Genomic DNA, 24,406 nt, shown 5'->3' with positions numbered 1-24,406 from the left:
GCCTGCATTAGAACTATAAGATTTTTCATCTCAGTTTACTACGGAAACTTAACTAAGTCTGAGTTGCAGAGAAAGGAGTAACAAGAATTCCTTCCACAAGTCTTTGGTGCTTTCAATTAAAAGTGATTTTATACAGACAAAAAAAAAAAAAACTATGGGTTGCTCAAAAAGTTGGAGAGAAACAGAAAGTGAGTTTTTTTTTTTTTTTTTGCGGCACGCGGGCCTCTCACTGTCGTGGCCTCCTCTCCCGTTGCGGAGCACAGGCTCCGGACGCGCAGGCGCAGCGGCCACGGCTCACGGGCCCAGCCGCTCCGCGGCACGTGGGATCCTCCCGGACCGGGGCGCGAACCCGGTTCCCCTGCATCGGCAGGCGGACGCGCAACCACTGCGCCACCAGGGAAGCCCAGAAAGTGAGGTTGTTGGTGAGTCTATATTTAAGAATTTCTTGCCTTTGGAACGTTAGGTGTGGGGAGAAACCCTAACTCAAGTTCTTTCCCATTAAAAGAGCTTTGAAGAGCTGATCTTATCTCTGGCCTTATCTCACTCCCCAGGGGGGCGGGGAGGCTGCTGAGAGCGAAGTGTGAGCCCCTCCCCCATCGCAGCTTCTAAAGGGGAAGGGGGGGGTCTCCTCTAAAAACCATGGGCTTTAAGCAGAACACGGCTGTTTTTGGGTAGCAACGCATGTTTTCTGGCAGCATGGATTCTAACCAATGGTGAGAAAAAAGCCCAAAAGAAAACAAGAGGATAGCAGGGGTTATCTTTCTTTTTTTTTAAATTAATTTCTTTAAAAAAAAAATTGATTTCTTTTTTATTGAAATATAGTTGATTTACAGTATTGTGTTAGTTTCAGGTGTACAGCAAGGTAATTCAGTTATATATATCTGTATCTGTATATAGAAATATCTATATATAGAAATAATTTTTTTCAGATTCTTTTCCCTTATAGGTTATTACAAAATATTGAGTAGAGTTCCCTGTGCTATCCAGTAGGTCCTAATTGGTTATCTATTTTATATCTACTAGTGTGTATCTGTTAATCCCAAATTCCTAATGTATTCCCCTGCTTCCCCTTTAGTAAGTGTAAGTTTGTTTTCCATGTCTGTGAGTCTACTTCTGTTTTGTAAACAAGTTCATTTGTGTCATATTTTAGATTCCACCTATAAGTGATATCATATATTTGTCATTCTGTTTCTGACTTGCTTCACTTAGTATGACCATCTCCAGAGATAATCAGAGTCATCTTTCTTAAGTTACTTAAAGGGTAGGTAGCAAAAGTCTAGGATAATATATGTCAGATGCTCCACGTACATCACCCCACTGAAAGAAGAATAAAGAAGCAGAACACGACTCAAGCTTCAGGAATCTTGCAATTAGTCACCCAAACGTCTTTCAACGACGTGGCTGGTTTTCTGGTGTGTGGAGCTGGAAACCTAGCTTGAGCTTACCAGAGTAAAGGAGAGACAAGAGACCGAGGCCTCCTGGCAACAAATCCGCAGGCGCTGCAGAACTCGGCCTGAAGGATGATGCAAAGGTTTTTTATCGCAAATGTTGATAGAGCCGCTTTCAAGTTCAGCTAAAGAGACAGGCGAGAAGCAGGCTTCTCGGCACAGAAGAAAAAGCTCCTTTGGGGTACATAGGTTCCATCCAAATGCTTGACGTCTTCTTCAGAATAAATAAACTCCAAAGGACCTTTTCCTAAAGCCAAGTAAAAGCCCTGCTGAGAGGCAGGATTTCACAACCCTGGTCTGCAATTTAAAATATAAAGTAAGGCCAACCATTAAGAAAAAAAAAAAAAAAAAAACAAGACTGTGTCTCGCCTGCCATTTGTAATGAGCGGAGTGTGTGTGTGTGTGCGTGTGTGTGTGTCCGTAAAAAGTCAGGACTCTACCAGGAAGAAAAAAAGAAGGGTTGTGGAGGAAGCAATGCGTTCTTTGGTTAGATTCCCCCCATAATCATCTAATTTTCAGGGAACCCCTGGGTATTTTATGAGAACCCATGGGGATGTAAGTCTTCAGACATGGTCAGGCATGTGAGACACAGTTCAAGGGGGAAAAGGTAGCGTTATCAATTACACATCTGGTCTTGCCTTGGTGAAGGATTAAGATCCCTATCATGGCACATTTTCTCTCTGAGTATTTTCCATAGATGCCCCCAGATTATTCCCTGAGAACGGAATGAAGTAGGGCCTTCTCAGTAGTAATGGAAATGCATGGCATACAGGCAGGGCCCCTCAGGGTTTTTTCCCCATTTATTTATTTTTTGATTGACGTATACTTGATTAACAATGTTGTGGTAGTTTCAGGTGTACAGCAAAGTGATTCAGTTATATATATACATGTATCTATTCTTTTTCAAATTATTTTTCCATTTTAGGTTGAGCAGAGTTCCCTGTGCTATACAGTAAGTAGGTCCTTGTTATCCATCCATCTTAAATATAGTAGTGTGTATACATGACAGTCCCAAACTCCCTAACTATCCTTCCCCCAGCCTTTCCCCCTTGGTAACTGTAGGTTTGTTTTCTACATCTGTGACTCTATTTCTGTTTTGCAAATAAGTTCATTTGTATCTTTTTTTTTTTAGATTCCACATATAAGTGGTATCACATGATATTTGTCTTTCTCTGTCAGACTTACTTCACTCAGTATGACAATCTCTAGGTCCATCCATGTTTCATATTCTTTCCCATTATAGGTTGTTAGAAGACACTGAATATAGTTCCCTGTGCTCTACAGTAGAGGGCCCCTCCATTTTAACTAGATGGGCGGCAAAATATTCCGACCTGGAGGCAAGCCCAGCTGGGTCTCTCGGCTTCCCAGCATACCAGCCATTGTGGGTTTTCTCACTTCCTTCCTTTATCACGCCTACCCTATAGCTTCTTCAGACTTTGCACGTCAGCGGGACCACCGTAATCAATGACCATGCCTTGCCAACAGCATCAGCTGTCCATCATCGGTACCAAACCAGACACCGCGTGCACCAGGGTGAGCCGAAGTGGTGCCTTTCCCAGGAATGCAGTCTGCTTGATGCTAGAAATGGCGAAAGAAAAAACACAACAAAAAACCAACATCTCCAGTGCTCCTTGGCACATAAATACTGTTCTTATGGAATCATGCATGCTTTTCCAGAAAGCCAGCGTGCCTACACTGATTCTCTCAAGGCGACTGTGGAAAAAATAAATCCAACCCGTGAGTCAGTCCTGTAGGGTCTGGACATGACGGCTTGAGGATTTGAGGCAGAAACACACCCTGCTCAGCAAAGAGACTCTGTTCTCCTCACTGCTATAGGGTGGATCAAGGGGACTCAGAGGTTTGCTAAGAACTGAGTTCTTAGAGCTTTTATTGTAGATTACTGGAGGATGCAATAAGGATGGTAATGATAACAATAACAGTAATAATAAACCTTGTGACTTGAAAGGACTGGGCAAAGGAAGAGATGACAGCAGATGTTTATTTGTGCTAAGCTGCCGTTTCCTAAACCCCTTAGGGATTTGGGGTAGGAGGAACGTTGCTCTGCCGAGGGTCTGGCTACCATCAGGATGTGTTTGAAGCAGGGTTAATGTCTTTTCTATCAGCTGGTCTGTTATACTTTGCAAAAGAAAACATCGGGGCAAGAAAAAGATTTTAAGGATACAGTTTTTAAAATAATTTTTATTGGAGCAGAGTTGATTCACAATGTTGTGTTAGTTTCAGGTGTACAGCAAAGTGAATCAGGTATACATATACATATATCCACTCTTTTTTAGATTCTTTTCCCATATAGGTCATTACAGAGTATTGAGTAGAGTTCCCTGTGCTGTACGGTAGGTCCTTATTTGTTATCTGTTTTATATAGAGTAGTATGTATATGGCAATCCCAATCTCCCAATTTATCACTCCCTCCCTTTCCCCCTTGGTAACCATAAGTTTATTTTCTACATCTGTAACTCGATTTCTGTTTTGTAAATAAGTTCATTTATACCATTTTTTTAGATTCCACATGTAAGCAATATCATATATTTGTCTTTCTCTGTCTGACTTACTGCACGCAGTATGACAATCTCTAGGTTCATCCATGTGCTGCAGATGACATTATTTCGTTCTTTTTTTATGGCTGAGTACTATTCCATTGTATACATGTACCACATCTTCTTTATCCATTCCTCTATCGACGGGCATTTAAGTTGCTTCCATGTCCTGGCTACTGTAAATAGTGCCGCAGTGAACTCTGGGGTGCATGTGCCTTTTTGAATTAGAGTTTTCTCTGGACAGATGCCCAGGAGTGGGATTGCTGGGTCATATGGTAGCTCTATTTCTAGTTTTCTAAGGAACCTCCATCCTGTTCCCCACAGTGGCTGTACCAACTTACATTCCCACCAACAGTGCAGGAGGGTTCCTTTTTCTCCACACCCTCTCCAGCATTTCTTATTTGTAGACTTGTTAATGATGGCCATTCTGACCAGTGTGAGGTGGCACCTCATTGTAGTTTTGATTTGCATTTCTCTAATAATTAGTGATGTTGAGCATCTTTTCATGTGCCTACTGGCCATCTGTATGAGAAAAGACTGACACCGGTGTGAGGTGCTACCTCATTACAGTTTTAACTTGAATTTATCTAATGATTAGCGATGTTGAGCAGCTTCTCATGTGCCTCTTGGCCATCTGTATGTCTTCTTTGGAGACATGTCTATTTAGGTCTTAGATACAGTTTTTAAAAACCAAGCTGCATCTGAAGATTAAGGGAAGCCAGGGTGTCTCAAATGCATATGAGACTTTTCGTGGAGAAAAACCCTATCATACCCAGGTGCAAACTGGTCAGTCAGAGAGGTGAATCCATGCCAGGTCTCCGTGTCTGGGTCTCTGTGTCCAGGTCCCCACGCATTCCGCTGCCCCAGAGATACTCAGCCCCGGGTGTGCCCGGTGGGGACCCTCTCCGGGTCCAGCTGTGGTCTCTCACTTGGCCTTCTCTGTGGCCATGGCAGTTGAGATGACGGGACTGGCATCCGTAGCACCTCTGGCTAAAGGTCCAGACAGCCTTGGGGCAGAGGAGACACCGGCAGGCTGTTGACTAGACCCAAAGTGAGAGAAAGAGCCAAGCATCCTGCCCAGGTTCCCCAGCCCCATGAGAGCTCAGAAGAGCCAAGAAAGAGACCTGGCGTCCATCTTTAAAGACAATAAAAGAACTCAGCACGGATGGCTCTATCTGTCTCTAAGAAAGCACGATGCTTCCTCCTGATGCACCTTTGGGGAAACCGGTCACCCTTCTATCGTAAAGCACAGGCTTCTTGGCTAGATCGACACATGTAACACCTGCTTTCCATAATCTGTTGTCAAGGAAAATGCAAAGAGCCCCTCGTCAGAAACACACATTGAACAACCTCAGAGTAGAGAGCTTAGGAAGGGCATTCCAACACACAGCTTCGGTAACCGAGTTTGGCTTTCCCATTTGGGACCTTATCACACCTGGCGTCCTTGTCACTGTTTAAAGAGAAAGTCTAAGGGATTCAGATAAATTCCTGGGCTCCTAACCCGATAACGAGGTTGAAGGGAGATGCTGGCTTCTGGTGGTACTTTGGAAAATTGACAGTAAAAACACTAAACTCATTAAAAAACAGTCCCCTCTACCATGGGACTGTTGTTCCCATTCTTTCCATGTCAGCTCACCCTGTTTCTTCCCGAAAGAGACCTTGCTTTTTTGAGTGACCTCTTGGAAAGCCAAGAGTGAAGGATTTCAGAATTGGTCTCTCACAGGCGACACTCTGAAGTGCATAAGCCTCTGCTGTGGGTTTTTTAACTTATCTGGTGCCAAAGTCTGACGCAGACGTCGGAAACATTCACCTTATCTTTATCTGCCCACATTACACGTTTGGCACCAACAAAAACCTCTGAGCTCCCAGGCAAGAAATGAGGCAGGTTTCCTCTTCTGAGTTGCTTTGAAGATGAACATCGGCTCATAGCTTTTCATTTCTGATATTTCACTGTAATACACATGCTTAACATGAAAAGATGTTTATTGTAAGTATAATCATTTTTTTTAAAAATTTTGGCCGCGTCGGGTCTTTGTTGCTGCATGTGGGCTTTCTCTAGTTGCGATGAGCGGGAGCTACTCCTCGTTGCAGTGCGCGGGCTTCTCACTGCGGTGGCTTCTCTAGTTGCGGAGCCCGGGCTCTAGGCGCGCGGGCTCAGTAGTTGTGGCGCCAGGCTTAGTTTGCTCTGCGGCATGTGGGATCTTCCCGGACCAGGGCTCGAGCCCTTGTCCCCTGCACTGGCAGGCGGATTCTTAACCACTGCGCCACCAGGGAAGTCCCTATAAGTATAATCATTTTAAAGGAGCATTGTGAGGGTATGTTCTGTCAACTGCTGCACGTCCTGGGTCATGCCCTTAAGCCTGGGGTAGCATGGTGGAAATAAAATACAGTAGAGCAAGATGGAAAAGAATTATTGCAGAAACGTATTCTTGGTTTTGCGATGAATGGGCGGTTTAGCATAATCTAGAGGTGATGTAGTCACGGGATACGAAGTGAGAATAATGAGCTCCATCCAAAGATTCTGTCCCAGAAAGTGGTGAAGTGACCTAAATTGTTAAGTACTAGGACATTTCCAATTCATTTGCTTCTATTCTTCACCACTGCTACGGTTCAACTCAGAGAATCCTACACTTTTTTAGCACAGGAATTTGAAAAGGAGGGTAAAAAATCCATTTGGCATCCTTCACCCTACACATGACAATGCAAACCCCTGATGTCTTTGGTGTGTAGTGAGTGTGTTTCTGCCTGCAAAAATGCATAGATATTCATTCTAAAGGCTCTGGACACCTAAAAACACCTTCCACGTGAGCAATAAAATCCTGGTTACAGCAAGTTTCCTGGTACAAGTTCAGTGACTTGTTTTTCCCAAACCTGATTCACAAGAGACCTCGGATCCCCTAGCTCTCCCTCCGTTTGCCCCAACTGCAAGAAAGACTCGCCCCCGACAACTGTTCTGACTCCCCCTCGGGGCTCTCTGTTTCCTGTTTCAAATGAAGCAAAAGCTCTCCCAGATTTCTTAAAGACCAGTCTCATGTGGTTTAAGCCTCCATCCCAGTAATAGTCCCTCGTGCTCCAAGGGAAATTCCAAACGCAGGTCTCTCTGCCAGGAGGAGATTTTACAATCCACCCCTGCAAAGAAGCATCTCACTTTATTGAAGACATGGCGATTTTATCCACATACACAGCAGGAACTCCGTGAGACAGGATATAAATTCCATTTTCAGAGCATCCTGGAGGAGCAGGGCTTTTGGGAAGTGAACCATCCAGGCCCCCCTGCTCGGTACATAGAATAAGGGTCGCCAACATTGAACATTACAAATGGACGATAAATCCACACTAAAACAAAAGGTAAAACCAACATTTAGGTGACTCCTAAGTACAAGAGAGTTTGACAGTCTGGTTCAGAGCAAAGTTCTCCTCCCTGCAAAATTATGTTTGTGAAAATGAGCTCATGTTTTGGGTGTAGAGATGACATACACCATTTATATCTGCTTATCTTGGCTTAGGTATTTGATGTGCAAGAAGAAACTTGCTACAAACAGGAATGCTCAGCGTGACTGTACTTGGTAGAGTGAACAAGGGCAGGACAGGTCTTTTGGGTGGTAAATAAGGATCAAGGCGGTCCTCAGAGTGAAGTCTTAATCTGATAGGACTCGTGTCCTTATAAGAGAAAGAGAGTGTGCTCCCTCGTTCTCTCTCTCTGTCTCTCTCTGCGTGTACCGAGAGGGCCGACCACATGAGGACACAGGGAGAAGACACCATGTGCAAGCCAGGAAGAGCCCTCTCACTAGAAACCAACCCCGCTGACACCTTGATCTCAGATGTCCAGCCTCCAAACTGGGAGACAATAAATGTCTCTTGCATAAGCCAGCCCGTCTGGGGTTCTCTGATATGGCAGCCTGAGCCGTCTCGTGTGCGAGTCTATAATCCTCTAATGCTCACCCTTTCCTCTCGGTTCTGATCCTCCTCCTCCAGGACAGCTAGTCAACCGCCAGTAAACACTCTTCCGAGTTTTCTGGGCAATGGCTGCCAAGAAAGGTTGAAGGAGCTGCTGAGAAGTTTCTAAATTTTGCAGTTATATGGCACATTACCCGGGACCCTGCTCAGTCGCTCAGACATGGACTAACGACTACTCCTTTAATCAGTCCCATTTCCTCCGAAGGGTGTTTTTCTCTTTAGACATATTCTAGTAGCCTTTTGCCAAGACTTGCATCATTTTCCGTTTCTCCCTGGAATCCCCCCAACCTCTCCAGGTCTCCGTTGGCTCTGACCCACCTGTCAGCTGAAGGTCTACAAGCCGGCCCTTCTTGGAATGGAGATCTGAGGACACCAGAGATATTCTGAAGTTGGTGAGAGCTCTGAGGACGTGTCTCGTGTGCGTACGCGGCTTGGTCTTGCTGTAGGACGAGACTCATATGCTCCAATATCAGGAGTATGCTGACCTGAAAAGGTTTAAGCCCTGCAGACTCATTCACTTCGTATCTGGTACTCGATGATATTTTAAACACTTAGGAACTGAGTTTAGGTTACACGTTCTTGGCATTGCAGTCAACCCAATGGACTCCAATACCAGGTTTTCCATTCTTCTATAAATTTATATCGTTGTTTTGTTGTTGCTTTGTCTCTCATACCTTTTATGGGGTGAACTGTGTCCCTGAAAAGGATAGGTTGAAGTCTGAAGCCCCATATTTATGAATGTGACCTTATTTGGAAAGAGGGCCTTTACAGATACAAATAAGCCAAGATGAGGTCATCAGGGTGGGACTTGACCTTATAAGATAAAGGCAATGCCATGTGATGACTCAGACACACGAGGAGAAGGCCATGTGAAGACTGTGGCAGACATTGGAGAGATGCAGCTACAAGGCCAGGAGTACCAGGCGTGGCCGGCCACCCCCAGAAGCTGGGAGGGGCAAGGAGGGGTCCTCCCCTACAAGTTTCACTGGGAGCATGGCCCTGCCAACACCTTCATTTTGCACTTCTAGCCCCCAGATCGTACGTTTCTGTAGTTTTTTTTTGTTTTTCTTTTTGTTTGTTTTTTTCTTGTGGTACGCGGGCCTCTCACTGCCGTGGCCTCTCCCGTCGCGGAGCACAGGCTCCGGACGCGCAGGCCCAGCGGCCACGGCTCACGGGCCCAGCCGCTCCGCGGCACGCGGGATCCTCCCGGACCGGGGCACGAACCCGCGTCCCCTGCATCGGCAGGCGGACTCTCAACCACTGCGCCACCAGGGAAGCCCCATTTCTGTAGTTTTAAGCCGCTCAGTCTGTGGTACTTTTCTACAGCAGCCTAGGAAGCTCATCACGGCGCTCAACTCAGTTGTATCCAATCACATCAAAGTACTTATTGAAAATACCTTACATGACCCCAGTTTTTCTCACTGTGGCTGGTGAACATCTAGCAGCAACTCTTCCTTGGACTGGAGGAAACGAGTGTTTCATTGATCTTAGACAAAATTAAGAACAAGCAATCTATCTACCCAACTACTTATCTATCAGTCTAACCACCCATACTTTTTCCGTTTAATATTTATTTATTTATTTATTTTTATTTGGTTGCGCCAAGTCTTAGTTGCGGCAGGTGGGCTCCTTAGCTGTGGCACACGGGCTGCTTACTGTGGCAGCAGGGCTCTTAGTTGCGGCAGGCATACGGGATCTAGTTCCCTGGCCAGGCATGGAACCTGGGCCCCCTACATTGGCAGCAGGGAGTCTTAACCACTGCGCCAGCAGGGCAGTCCCCTATCTACCCATACTTCTAAAGGATAATCCTGCAGATTGATCTTTGAAGAAAGACTGTCATTTTATTTGCAGGGTAAATCTTTCTTACCTTTCGAATATTAAACTGCTCTTATTTTACTAAATATTAAGAATAATGAAATAACTAATAAGGACCTACCGTATAGCACAGGGAACTCTACTCAATACTCTGTAATGACCTATATGGGAAAAGAAGCTAAAAAAGAGTGGGTATATATATATATATATATATGTATAACTGATTCACCTTGCTGTATGCCTGAAACGAACACAACATTGTAAATCAACTATACTCCAATAAAAATTAAAAAAAAAAACTAGCACCCAGGCATAATAAAAAGTACATGGAAATGGGATCCAAAAAAAAAAAAAAAAAAAGAATAATTGGTGGGGTTTAACTTTTTTTTAAATAATCTTCGTTAGAAAAACTTAAAAGCAATCAGCCCTTTATCAGTCTTCTAAACATTTTTAGAAGTGTTTTACTGTCTGGAATGTGAAAAAGAATGGAAGTAACTAAAAAGTGGAACATAAGTTATAATATGTTCATTATGCATTGTAATGTATATATAACATTATATATAATGTTCATTATAATATGTTCATTATGTTCCACTAAAAAGTGGAACATAAGTTATAATAATTTGTTATGATAATCCTTGATAGTTTACAGAGCATTTGTTTAAAACATTCACTGTCACAAGTCAAAACTACAATGAGGTATCACCTCACACCAGTCAGAATGGCCATCATCAAAAAGTCTACGAACAGTAAATGCTGGAGAGGGTGTGGAGAAGAGGGAGCCCTCCTGCACTGTTGGTGGGAATGTAAACTGATACAGCCACTATGGAGAACAGTATGCAGGTTCCTTAAAAAACTAAAAATAGAGCTACCGTATCATCCAGCAATCCCACTCCTGGGCATACACCCAGACAAAACTATAATTCGAAAAAATACATGCACTCCAATGTTCATTACAGCACTATTTATAATAGCCAGGACACAGAAGCAACCTAAATGTCCATTGACGGATAAATGGATAAAGAAGATGTGGTACATGTATACAATGGAATATTACTCAGCCATGAAAAGGAATGAAATACTGCCATTTGCAGCAACATGGATGGACCTAGAGATGATCATACTAAGTGAAGTAAGTCAAACAGAGAAATCAGCCATGAAAAGGAATGAAATACTGCCATTTGCAGCAACATGGATGGACCGAGAGATGATCATACTAGTGAAGTAAGTCAGACAGAGAAAGACAAATACCATATGATATCACTTATATTTGGAATCTAAAATTATGGCACAAATGAGCTTATCTATGAAACAGATACAGACATAGAGAACAGACTTGTGGTAGCCAAGGGGGAGGGGTGGAGGGGGAGGGATGGCTTGGGAGTTCGGGATTAGCAGATGCAAACTATTATGTACAGGATGGATAAACAACAAGGACCTACTGTAGAGCCCAGGGAACTATATTCAGTATCCTCTGATAAACCATCATGGAAAAGAACATGAAAAAGAATGTATATATATATGGTTAACTGAGTCCCCTTGCTGGACAGCAGAAACTAACACAACATTGTAAGTCGACTCTACTTTAATAAAATCAGTAATTTTTAAGAACACGCACTGTTTACTTTGAGTGTCCTAGCATCCGTGCTCGGTAGACTCCTCCCCGAGGTGAGATGGCCGGTTTGTCAGCGTCACCCTGCTCTGTCTTTTCTCAGGACCACGTTGTACCTGAAGGGAAAGCAGACATGCACGGGCATTGGTTACAGGACAATATGAGAACGTTCCCCGCTGAGTGCGGTAAGAGGACGCACTGCATAGGTGGAAGCCAACACCAGGGCAGTCGGGCGGGTGCAGAACCTTGTGCGCTGGAGTCACTGCCTGCATCTCAGCAGCTCGGACACCTGACCTTTCCCTTGATGAGCTGCTAGGGGACTGATTTCTCAGACTCTGTCAGCATCCAAACCGTGAGTGGGTGGAACCTCCAGATGTTCTTTTCTTACCTGTGGCAATTGTGCTGCGACCTGCTTGTGTGTACATGTCCTGGAGTCTCACCCCAGATTACAACCCCTGAATGGTAACCTTGACAACCACTAGAGAGAAGGGTTCCAGAGGAAGAGGAATACAAGCAGAGTCAGGCCAAAAGAAATAGTAAAAGGTCATTTTTTCCAATCACACCTTGAATGTAATTCACGTTCATACAGAAAAGGATTCAAACTTCTGTTTCCACTTATGAATGCATTAGATGCTTTAAGCAGTCCTCTTGCTGCAAAACTAGGTCCTCACAATAGATGCCCCACACACCGCGTATGGAATAATAAGGGCGGTGAGATATGTCCGAATAATTTTCCAACCTCCATACCCAGAAGAGCACAGGCGGGTAGACTGAGGCCGCTGAAGGACGCGGCCAGGCAGGTGGGTTGCCCTGAGGGTAGATGTCTACAGCAGGACTTCTGTCGGGTACTCAGCTCAAGACAGGTGGGCTGGAAGATGGACCTGGGGACCGGACACTGACACCTGGGCTCCCCCAGAGCTCAGGCTTTGGGGAACGGATGAAGTGATGTGTTTTGCCGAAAGTTTTACTTTCGTTTTAGGTTCAAAGGATTCGTTAACAAAAAGACACCACTCGTCACGCAAATAGACAATTTCAACTTAACTTTAATAGAAAATCATTAAAAAGAAAGAAACAGAAATGAAAAGGGGAAGAAAAGTAAAATCATGTACTTCACCAAATTGGGCCTACACCTCCATCCAGCCTCTCACAGTGCTGGGAAGCCCCCAAAACAGCAATCTGGGGTCCCGACTGGGAAGGGTCCCGGGCAGTGCGTCCACTCCACGGGAGAGGCTTGAAGTTGCAGCTTAGCGGAGTCCCGCCTATAATACCAGGCGGAAAACTGATATCGTCAGTTTATGTGCAAATATGCCGCCCTAGGTTTCTTCAGCAATGCTGTTGATCTCATTTTGTGTATCACAAGAATTTCTAGACCCCCGGGAAATGGCCAGGTCCCCAAGCTCAAGAAATCCCACAATCCACTCCCTTCTTCATCTTAAGTACTGCCCGACCTACGTGTCACAAGCAGACATGTAGTCCAGGCAAGGTCATGAATCGCTTACAGGCCGAATATCGCCTCTGAAGCCTGAATGAGACTACTTCCATTTCAATCCTCCTAACGTGATCCCAGGTAACCTCTAGAACAGCAAAAACAAACAAACAAACACAAAAACAACAACAGTAACAAAAGCCCTCTAAGACTCCTAGGGACAAATTTATGGAATAAGGTATAAAACCTGTAAGCCAAAAATTGTAAACGTGTACTGAAATCTTTTGTAGGAAGTGCAGATAAACGAATGCACATTCCATGTTTTTGACTAGAGGACTCACTAGGATAAAGATCTTCCTTCTCCCATGTTGCATTTACAGGGTTGATACCTTTTTGTTGGTCTGTTTGTTTTTAAAGATTTTTTTGACGGAGACCGTTGCTAAAGTCTTTCATGAATTTGCTACAATATTGCTTGTGTTTTATGTTTTGGTCTGTGGCGAGGCCTGTGGGATCTTAGCTCCCCAACCAGGCATCGAACCCACACCCCCTGCCTTGGAAGGCGAAGTCTTAACCACTGGACCGCCAGGGAAGTCCCCTGGGTTTGATACATTTTGAATCAAAATCTCAAATAAGATCCTTCCTAGAACCTGATGGGTTTATTCCAAAAACTTTATGAGTTTGGGAATAAAGGAATAAATAGGCCATTTGGGTAAACGCACCGCTGAAGATGGCTGTGTACAAAACTGCTGTACAAAATATTATTTTTAAACCGCATCTTAGAAGACAGTGCTAATGAGACAGTGATGAACTTCTGGGCTGTCACTCAGGTGTGAAATGTGAGAACAGACAAACAACAGCAACAAAACAAAAGTGGGGAAGTGAAGCAGGGAAAGTAGGAGGCTGATGAACTGCGCGTTTATCAAGCAAGTTACCACCGGGGACAGCTGGGTTCAATCCCGTTGAGAGCTTTGGAGAGAGGGTCGAACACACCCCAGAACTATCCCAGCCGTGGGGTGAGGCAGCTGGAGGGCTCACCCACCAGCATCGGCCGTTCTCGCCATGGGGACTGATTTGGGGGGTCCCTAAATCCCCAGCATTCTGGCCTGCTTTCAATATGTCCATCAGGCTGCAGTGGTCAGATAAAGGCCCCAGACAAACAAATGCAGGACTTAGAGTTGGAAGTGGTTGGGTCAGTACGTGCTATCATATACAACAGAGGAGAGATTACCCACCTGTCAGTAAAGGAGGAGCTTTTGATAAAAAGTGCTGGAATGGTTGGCTTTCCACATGGAAAATGATGAAAACCTTATGGACACATAATTTAATCTCTAACATTGAGACTGTCGAATAAAAATTATATATATATATATTCACAACCTAAAAGTTGAGAGTTATGTTTTATTCAGCGGAAATTTTTAGGACTTCAAGCCTGGGAGGCAGCATCTCCAGTAACCCTGAGAGAACTGCTCCAAGGAGGTGAAGGCGGAGCTATGTTATATAGAAGTTTTGCAACAAAGGGCAGGTAGTAGGAACAAAAGATCACTCTTAATGGAGGAAAACCAGATATCTCATGTTAAGGAATTTAGGGCTTTTCTATGTACGGGAAGATGCAAGAGTGTGGGCTCCCTGAAATCATTCCTTTGATCTGCACCTCAGCTCTCTGGGGCCAGGATCCTGTGTTTTCCCATCCTGAGTTCCCCCAGGGCTCACCGTGGAGGGTGGCTGCAGCCTGATGGCTGCTAGATGGCGGGTATTCTTTCTTTGCCTTCCTGGGTTCCCTCAGGGCTCAGCGGCTCACCGTACTGTGACATCCTTTGCTTACTGATATGGCAGCAAATATTCCATTTCTCAAGACACAAATGAAGATGGAACTACATGGAGGGTTTCTGACCATGTCAAATACTGTTGCTGTATTATTATGTCTGACCAGCCTATTCCTACACCTCAACAGGGATTTTCATAAGTAGAACATTCTTTTCTTTCAATTTTTGAAAAGACAGATTCTCCCCCGTTTTCATCCAAAGATAATATTGCTAGGAATTGTAGGGACTCTCCTTGCCTCTACACAACGAGACCAAAGAGAAGTCACTATATAAGGTCCAAGGGCATTATGAAGAAAGCAGTGCTTCCCCAAAAGGAAATTTGGATGGACTGTCTTCCTCTCTGCACCCAAAGCTGACTTCAGAACCGGGCTGGCTTCCCACACTTCGGTTCTGACAAAAGATAGGGGCTACCAGTGAAACCAAACAGATCACAAGATCCACCAGCTGTGAAATCTGACTGGGGGAACGACCACAGCCTTGTTGCCTGTACCTGTGGACCACGGTTATTCAGAGCAACATGAATTGGAATTTCCATGATACTGGACACACACCAGTTTGAAATGAGCCGAGGCAAGTGTTCGCACAGCCTAATTTTAACAAATTACGCAAGAAAGGACATTGAAATAGGCCAAAAGGATTTCTGAAGAGAGAAGCAAAAAAAAAAATTGTTGATACTTGAGTCTTCACAATCAGCTGCACACCCTAAAGCTGGGGTATCCTGGTACCTATAGCTCTGGAGTAAAATGATTGTAGGTGAGGACAGTTTTCAGGATACAGGTCCTATATCAATTTAGGAAACTCTTATTGAGTATTTGATGCCAACTTTCGTCCAATCTCCCCTTATTTATCACTAGTAGACACCAGTTTTTGGGGGGTATCCATTTCTCCTTCCTGAGGTCATATATTCCAAGGGAGGATTTTGGAGAACTGCTGATTGTATCAAGGTAACCATGGGTGCTTCCATTTTCCACATCACGTATGAGTTAAGTGTAGGCATATAACACAACTTTACGTAAAAACAGGAGATCAGGTCTTCCAGGGAGCTATCAGAAAAAGTTCCCTCTCCCTGGGAAAGGGACACAGGATAGGAGGGGTCCCTTTCTGCCACCTGTGGACATCCCCAGGGATGTCCAGTCTACATCTCAAGACCATGAGAGAAGCTAGCCTGTAGACAAAGCCAAGACGAGGAAGATGGCCAAACCCGATGATTCCGTGCCTAGAACTCCTCATCGTGTGCGAGCATGCATTTCCTTATTGTGTGACCCTGTGAGGATGATTATTTTCTGTTCGTTTCCGCTAAAACTGATGAAAAGAGTCTAACTCTTCATACACACACAATACTCGTTTGTGTACCCTCCGGCTCAGGACGGGATAGGAGGTGACGAGGAGAAAGGAAAGGTGGATTTGGGTTGGTGATGACCGGTGCCAAAAGCCACTGCTTTTGCCGTCCCAGGCAGAAACACCCAACTGTAAGGATGGCGTCCCCACCTCACCTGCTTTGGAAAAAGATGCCCTAAATTAATGAAGTGCTTTCTTTTCCAAGACTTGCCTTATCCCCAAAGATCTCGCTCAACTTGCATCTCCTCCTTGGGGTTTTCTGGCTGCCAACATATGTGACTGTTCTTCTTTCTGGATCTCTCATGTCCAATGTCTGAATGTTTTCATGTCCTGTCTGTTCAAGTCATTTGCAAGAACCCTGAACGCGTGGTTGACATCCTACCTACATCTATTGGCTCCCTAGCCTACAGAATTCCAAAATTAGTGGTTGCTTAATTCACTATGTAAAACCAGAAATCAGCAAACGTTTTCAGGCCAGATAGTCAATATTTTCAGTTCTGTGGGTCATGTGGTTTTATCTCTTTCATCATAGCAAGAAAGCAGCCACAGATGACTCATGAATGAATGAGCACAGCTGTTTGCCAATAAAACGCTATGTCAACAAATATCACCCTTCCTTTGAATTTTAAAAAATATTTTAACATCTAGAAACCGTTAGCTCATGGGCGAGTGTGATCTGGCACGTTGTCAATGGCGGCAATACACCCATAAAGATTTAAACATTTAAGAAATCATGCAAAACTTCAGGCGATTAATGAAATCGGCTGAGCTTCGGTTTTCTCTCAAATCACGCTATCATTTTGGAAGAGGTATTTTGTTATTCTCATTTCCTCAGGTAGTAATAAAAGGCAATCATATTTGTGGGTGAATTGATTCCAAAGTAATGTTAGCTTTTCAGGTGCGCTGTAAAAAATTAAAATTCCCCTTCAAATCTATTCATGGAAAATTCCTCAATCCATTTTGCTTCAAATGTCAAAACACTGCGTCAGTGATTTAAAATGGCACTTACTGATGCCAACATGTAACTCCTTTTCTCCTCAGGTTAAAAAATAAACAGTTTTATAGAAATGCTAGCTCAGCGTCTATGAACTTGCATATTCCTGAGGAACCACTGTGTTTGGTGAGACTGGAGGAATTACAGAAACTGTAATAAATTCATCATTTAATCATACAGCTGTGAACAGTCCCAAGGGCACGCTTTCAGGCATAATATACTTTTATAAGTTTAAAATCTCACAAGAGGGCTTTGTTGTAGGGGAAACGCAGAAGCCAGTACAAATATAAAAGATACATGCTCTCTTGGAAATATGTCCATCACCACCGTGAAAGCAAAAAGTCGCCCATGATTTTATTTATCTCGTACAATATTTTTTGAATTCAGAGACATGGTCAAATCCTAACCGTTTTCGAATCTTCAAGATTGTTTCAATTCAGGGGTTCGGGATTTGTATGGCTTCACCCATCCAATGGGTTCCTTTAGGGCAAAATTTCCTGCAGCCTCAGGGAATCCACATTTTAGGTAAAACAGATTATGTTTATAGAGCATAAAAGTCCTGGAAGTCAACACTTGTTCTTTTCAAAGATTATAATTCAGCTATAACCAGAGCATGTCACGGCACCACACACTTGTGAAATATTTGCCTAGGTCCATAAAAATGGTCGTACTGGAGTGGATGCATGCGTCTTTCTCTGCTCTGCAAATTAGAGAATGTTTTATATTGCCAAGCTTTGGCTTGACCAGCCACATGGCATGTGGGTTTTGGTATTCCTGGGAGAACCCACGTCTTGACATCCCAGACTGTGCTTTCAACCCACGTGACCACAGGCTGCCGCCCTGCTCACAGCATCACCCACCAAAACCCCGCATCTGCAAAAGTCCTCTAGATTTTTTTTTTTTTTTTTTTTTTTTTTTTTTTGCGGTACGCAGGCCTCTGCTGCGGCCTCTCCCGTTGCGGAGCACAGGCTCCGGACGCGCAGGCCCAGCGGCCGTGGCTCACGGGCCCAGCCGCTCCGCGGCACGTGGGATCTTCCCGGACCGGGGCACGAACCCGCGTCCCTGAATCGGCAGGCCGACTCTCAACCACTGCGCCACCAGGGAAGCCCTCCCTCTAGATTTTTGTCCATTATTTTTCTTGGAAAGCCAGAACCCCAGCCATACCTTATAACTGATTTCCAATTTCACCAAACGCAAAACAAAGTCATAGACAGGTCTAAAGACAGGCTCCAAAATGGTTTGGAGCCTGAGCGAGAAGGCAGGTCTAAAGACAGGCTCCAAAATGGTTTGGTTTCGGTACAACGGCTTCTTTGTTCCTAAACTTCCCAACTGTTCAGAATCACTTGCACCAGAAGATGGGATGGGTCGTAGAGGTGTATCACCTGTCTTGTGAAAAGTCACAGCCAGGTTAGGATTCAAGTTTATTTGGAAGTAAATTGGATCAATGACAAAAAAATATACACAGCTGCCTACAGGGTGCTACAAGCGTAAGCAATTCAGATGTGCCTTACGATGAACCGAGGTCAATGTGATGGGGTGTTTGTGCCTTTCCTAATCCCCCCATGAAAAATTACAGGCATATCTCATTTTATTGTGTTCACAGATATTGCATTTTTATTTATTTTTTATTTTTTGTTTTACAAATTGAGGTTTTGTGGCTACCCTGCATTGGGCAAGTCGATCAGTGCCATTTTTCCAAAAGCATTTGCTCACATCATGTCTCTGGGTCACATTTTGGTAATTCTTCCAGTATTTCAAACTTTTCCACTATGATTATGTTAGTTATAATCATCTGCGATCAGTGAGCTTTGAAGTTAGTGCTACAACTTGCTGAAGGCTTGGAGGATGGTTAGCGTTTTTTAGCCATAAAATACTTTGTCATGAAGGTACGTTGCCTTTTTTAGACATAATGATATCGCACACTTAATCAGACTACAATCTAGTGGGCACGTCACTTTTAGATGCACCGAGAACCAAAAACGTTCGTGAGACTTGCTTTATTGCGATAGTTACTTGATTGCAGTGAACCTATAATATCTCCGAGGTCAGCTTGTAAATGAGAGCCTCCCAAACTTTCTTCATCTGGATATAAATACAAACAGATGTGTGGATACAAGTCAGCAAAAAGGATAAATCGCCAGGAAGATAGGAAAGCCGCCAAAGGCCCGTTATGCATAGCCCTCCACTTCAAGGTTTCTGGTGGACATTTTAAATTCCAATCATGGGACAACATTATTAGAATCTCAGTAGATGGCTGCAAACCACACAAAAATGAGAAGGGGTCTGTCTTGCTAATCTCTCTCTTTCTCTCTTTCACACACACACACACACACACACACACACAGACACACACATATTTGTGAAGAAAAATAGAAAAGTATGATCAAAAACCCAGGCTCCAAAAAGGGAGCCCTCTTGCACTGTTGGTGGGAATGTAAATTGATACAGCCACTATGGAGAACAGGATGGAGGTTCCTTAAAAAACGAAACATAGAGCTACTATATGACACAGCAATCCCACTCCTGGGCATATACCCAGAGAAAACCGTAATTTGAAAAGACACATGCACCCCTATGTTTATAGCAGCACTATTTACAATAACCAAGACATAGAAGCCACCTAAATGTCCATGGATGAACGGATAAAGAAGATGTGACACATATACACAATGGAATACTACTCAGTCATAAAAAAGAATGAAATCATGCCATTTGCAGCAACATGGATGGACCTAGAGATGATCACACTGAGTGAAGTAAGTCAGACAGAGAAAGACAAATACCACATGATGTCACTCATATGTGGAATCTAAAATATGACACAAATGAACTTAGTTACAAAACAGAAACAGACTCACAGACATAGAAGATAAGCTTATGGTTACCAAAGGGGAAAGCGGGGGTGGGGAGGGATAAACTGGGAGATTGGGATTGACAGATACACACTAGTAAATATAAAATAGATCACTAATAAGAACCTACTGTATAGCACAGGGAACTCTACTCAGTGCTCTGTAATGACCTACATGGGAAAAGAACCAAAAAATTAATAATAATAATAATAGAGTGGATTCACTTTGCTGTACACCTGAAACTAACACAACATTGTAAATCAACTCTACTCCAATAAACATTTAAAAAAAAACAGAACACAAAAACAAAAAAAACCCAGGCTCCACAGAAACCTCCAGGCACTGCATTTCATTAGATCCAGCCAAGACAGGGTCAGTGCAAGACTTAGCCCAGGTCAGACTTAGAAGGAAGAGTTCCCACAGACCACCCTCACTTCCGACACCACTTGCAACCTTCGGGGGTCCCCAAGAGCACCCTTGAGTTTGATCATTCACTAGAGGGACCCCAGAGCCCATGGGAAGCTGTTATACACTTACGGATCCCGTGTATTACATGGAAGGGACACGCACTGGAGTCAGCCACAGGAAGAGGTGCACGGCTCAGGGTCCAGGGGAAGGGGTGCCCCACGCAGGGTCCAGGAAAGCAGCCAGCGCAGAGCCCCTGTGGTCCTCTCCCCGTGGAGCACACTCTCCTCCTGGGAACCCACGGTGATCATACGTCTGCATGAGGCATCGCCAACCGGGAAAGCTCACCCCACCCTCACTGTGCGGTCTTTATCGAGGGCTCCATGGTCAATGGCCTGCATGATGGGCCGCAGACTTCAGCCGCTGTGGAGGTCGGAGCTGAGACCTTGGGCAGGACCCAAAGCTCCCACCCTACATCACAGCATCACTGCCAGCTTGACCAGCCCTCACCCCCAGACTCCCTGGTAGGACCTGACCCCCGCCCACCCCCTGTCACATTTGAGACCCTAAATCCAGTGACCCAAGGTCCCCAGGCAAAGAAAAAGACACTCTTATCAGGCAGGACCCTCCAAGGACTTAGAGATCATCTCCGGAGCTGAGGTCAGAAGTCAGGCGTCTGTGTAAACAAGGTCAGTTTCTTTACTGCGTACCGGGGCTGGCTGCAAATGTTACTTTGTCTGCTTTATGGGAAGACTTACGGTCTCGGAGCAGAGCGTGCATGTGTGTGTGTAATTAAAATATTATGTGCTTGACTACTGAATTTAGTTTTCTATGTCCCCCGGAAATTCTTTGCCCAGGTAATAGCTTTTCTTACCTCATCTTACCCCGCCCTAGGTACCACTGATGGTTAAAAAATCATATAGATGTGTGTGTGTGTGTGTGTGTGTGTGTATATATATATGTGTATATATATATATATATACATATGTGTATATATATGTGTATATACCCCCCACACACATATGTATATACATAATATATACACACGTTTATACAAATATACATATGTATATATATAGTTGGTTACAATGACGTCTATTTTTGTACATACATATTATATTTTATACATATAAAATTATGTATTTACTTATGTATGGCTGGTTAAAATATACATTATATTTTATACATATTAAAAACTATATACATATGTTTGTATGTACAAATATGCATATGTATGTATATATGACTGGTTAAAATTATATCTGTATATACATATATTATAGTTAATACATAGAAAATATATGTATATATAATATATTCATAAGTGTATACTATATAGCTGGTTAAAAACTGTATACACATACACACACACAGGGGCACACACATTATAGTTGGATACAATTAACCAGTTGTGGTTAATGTAATACATACTTGCGCATTTAAAATTTATATATTGATATAAATGTACGTGTAAAATATATATACATAAATATAATTTTAACAAGCTATATATACCTACATATGCATACATGTACATACATATATGTATATAATTTTCATATGTATAAAAATGTTTTATGTATAAAAATTTTTTAATCATATATATGTGTGTATTTGTACATATACAGTTTTACTTGTTACAACTTCATATGAATAAAAATATATGTATCCATACATAAATGCATTGTAACCAGCTATATATAACTCTGTGTGTGTGTATATAGATATAGATATAGATAATTTTTTAACCAGCTTGGTGCCCAGGGCAGGGCTAGGGTGAGGTGAGAGAAGCAGTCACCTTGGCAAAATTTTCAGGGGGCAGCAAAAAATTCATCAGTCAAGACATGTAATATTTTAATGCAATATTATAATAAATCAAATGAACGCAAAAACCATCCATGATGAACAAACCATCAACATTTTAAGCAAAGACCATTTCCTTACTCTAAAAGAGACTATTTTTATGTTCACCCTGAAGGCTCACTAAATACCCACAGATGCCTGGAAAATGACATACCTTTCCCCTGTACTGCCTCAGGATCATTACTGGGGAAAAAAAACGTGATCTGGCACAAGAAAACCATAATTGGATTAGCATGCTGAGTGCTTAATTGGGCTTCAATTTGGCCCAACTGCATGGAAACCAGGGCCTCTGGCATTGAAATGACCACATTAATTGCCCTTTTCGACGGCTGTTCATAAGCTGGACCTATACTGACAAGGTCACTTGGGGTTGAGTTTTTGTGGAAAGCCGTTTCCCAGTGTGTAATCCATGAGTTCTGGCTGGGTCCCACCAACCCAGGAAGGAAGCCTGATTTCTGAGCACAATTTGGAGAGAGAGGATTGGTTGGAAAGAAGTGACAGAGTTCTAGGACCCTTTAGCTCGGAACGGATCTTTTTTTAAAAATTTATTTTGTTGACGTATAGTTGATTTACAATGTGTTAGTTTCCGGTGTCCAGCAAAGTGATTCAGTCATACATATATATGCATTCTTTTTCATATTCTTTTCCAGGAGTTTGGGATTAGCAGATGCGAACTATTATATACCAGAATACATGTTCATCAGGAACTTTGGAAATAAGACCTTTCTCCAGGACCTTCTTGAACAAATCCAGAGAGACAGCAAACAACTGTTCTGTTCCTTGGGAAGCGTCCGGGAGTGCCACTGAAGGTAAAAACCATGGAAAACGTGGAACCAAGAAGACTGCATCTCTCTGAGTCCTCGAAATTTAAGAGCACGGAGAAGACTGGCCTGTCTCCCAAGCATGGTGTTGGAATGTTGCCATCAGAGTTCTGAACCCTGAAACGCCAGACACACCAACGCCATGCTTCTGTCGTTTGCTTATAACTGTGTTGTGTGTCAGCTGAGATTTACTTGGGAGCATGGGATGCCCTTCAGCACAAGCTGTGACGATAACCCGTCACAGAGACGCCACGCGTGTGTGAGAAGGAAGAAAGACCACCATAGTGAGATGCCTGCAGGGTCCCCAGAAAGGACTCCATATAAGAGCCCGCACTCGGAGCCGGCATCCCACCCCCATCCCTGACCACATTCAGGGGAACCAGGAACGGAGGAAAGGTAGTCGAGGAAGCCACCCCAGGCAGAAGATGGAGGGTCTTGTTGGCAGGGGACCTACACTGGAGGACCACCCCATCTTTCCCATGGCCACATGGGCACCGCCCTTCCTCATGTAATAATGCAAGTGCACCTGTGCTCAGCGTAGCAAACGTACCTGCAACGTACCCAATGCCATCGAAAGCGAGCTCTGATTCCTTGGTAGAACCAACAATTTCTTGGTTACTGGGAAGTACCCAGCAATGACCCTGAGTGTGAAGCATTAATTCCTGCAAACAATCCTAAAAGGAACACAGCACGGTATCTGTCCTATAATACCCTTGACAGGAAATCCTTCCAGCTTACAGGGCTCTTCTCTTGGCAAAGACCAACTGCCATGGACACGTCCCTGCCAAAGAAAACTTCCCTTGAGAATGTGTATCTACTTAACTGTGGGATTTCTATTTAATGAACTGTGACAAAGCTGATCCTTTTTCCCATAACCACAACCTAATACCCTCTAAACAATCATATTTAATTATATACACCATTTTCTAAAGTATCCCATAAACTCCTCTCCCCCGCCTTTTTTATAAATCGACCAACATTTACAGAAATTCTAGGCATCACTTTCAACTTTTTCAATAGTTTTAGCTCCTAAGGACACCCAGAATGATTTTTAAGGTAATTTTTTTTAATGTATCACTGTTTGTCTTTGGGTCTTATGAGATTCTGCTGGCAAAGTTGACTCACTGACTGCATTATTGTCCTGAATATGAAAAACATGAGTTACTCCCATAATGATGAGGGATACTGGTAGATGCTGTTGTGTCCTTCAAATAGCTGGTCGTCAGGACAAGTGACTCAGACTCCCCGGGAGAACAAGGAAGTAGCCAGGTTAGGAGATCAGAAACATCCCTTCACTGACTTGTGTCTTTGAAACCACAGCAGTGGTTAGTTTACAGGAAGTGAACATACTCTTGTTTAAAAAAAAAAAAAAAAAATCTCTTAAGTTTGTGAAAAAAAACCCCAACAACAGAAATTCTTGCCAATTTCATTACTTTGGTCTGAAATGATGCCCTGAGTCATCAACTACCAACAGAATCCCCACAAATAATTAACCAA

General features: G+C 43.5%; 1 long non-coding RNA gene across 1 annotated transcript; it reads right to left on the bottom strand.

Moving 5' to 3' along the window:
* Positions 1-18,540: 18,540 nt before the first annotated feature.
* LOC102989735 (uncharacterized) lies at positions 18,541-20,475 on the bottom strand. Its single transcript, XR_002890530.2, has 3 exons — positions 20,358-20,475; positions 19,951-19,990; positions 18,541-19,050 (listed from the first exon to the last, which is right to left on the bottom strand). It is a non-coding gene; the product is annotated as an uncharacterized lncRNA (long non-coding RNA).
* Positions 20,476-24,406: the final 3,931 nt, after the last annotated feature.

This window comes from Physeter macrocephalus, chromosome 7 (genome assembly GCF_002837175.3).
Source record: "Physeter macrocephalus isolate SW-GA chromosome 7, ASM283717v5, whole genome shotgun sequence".
NCBI lineage: Eukaryota > Metazoa > Chordata > Mammalia > Artiodactyla > Physeteridae > Physeter > Physeter macrocephalus.
Note: the sequence above shows the minus strand (reverse complement) of the source record. Positions and strands in the feature narration are given on the sequence as shown.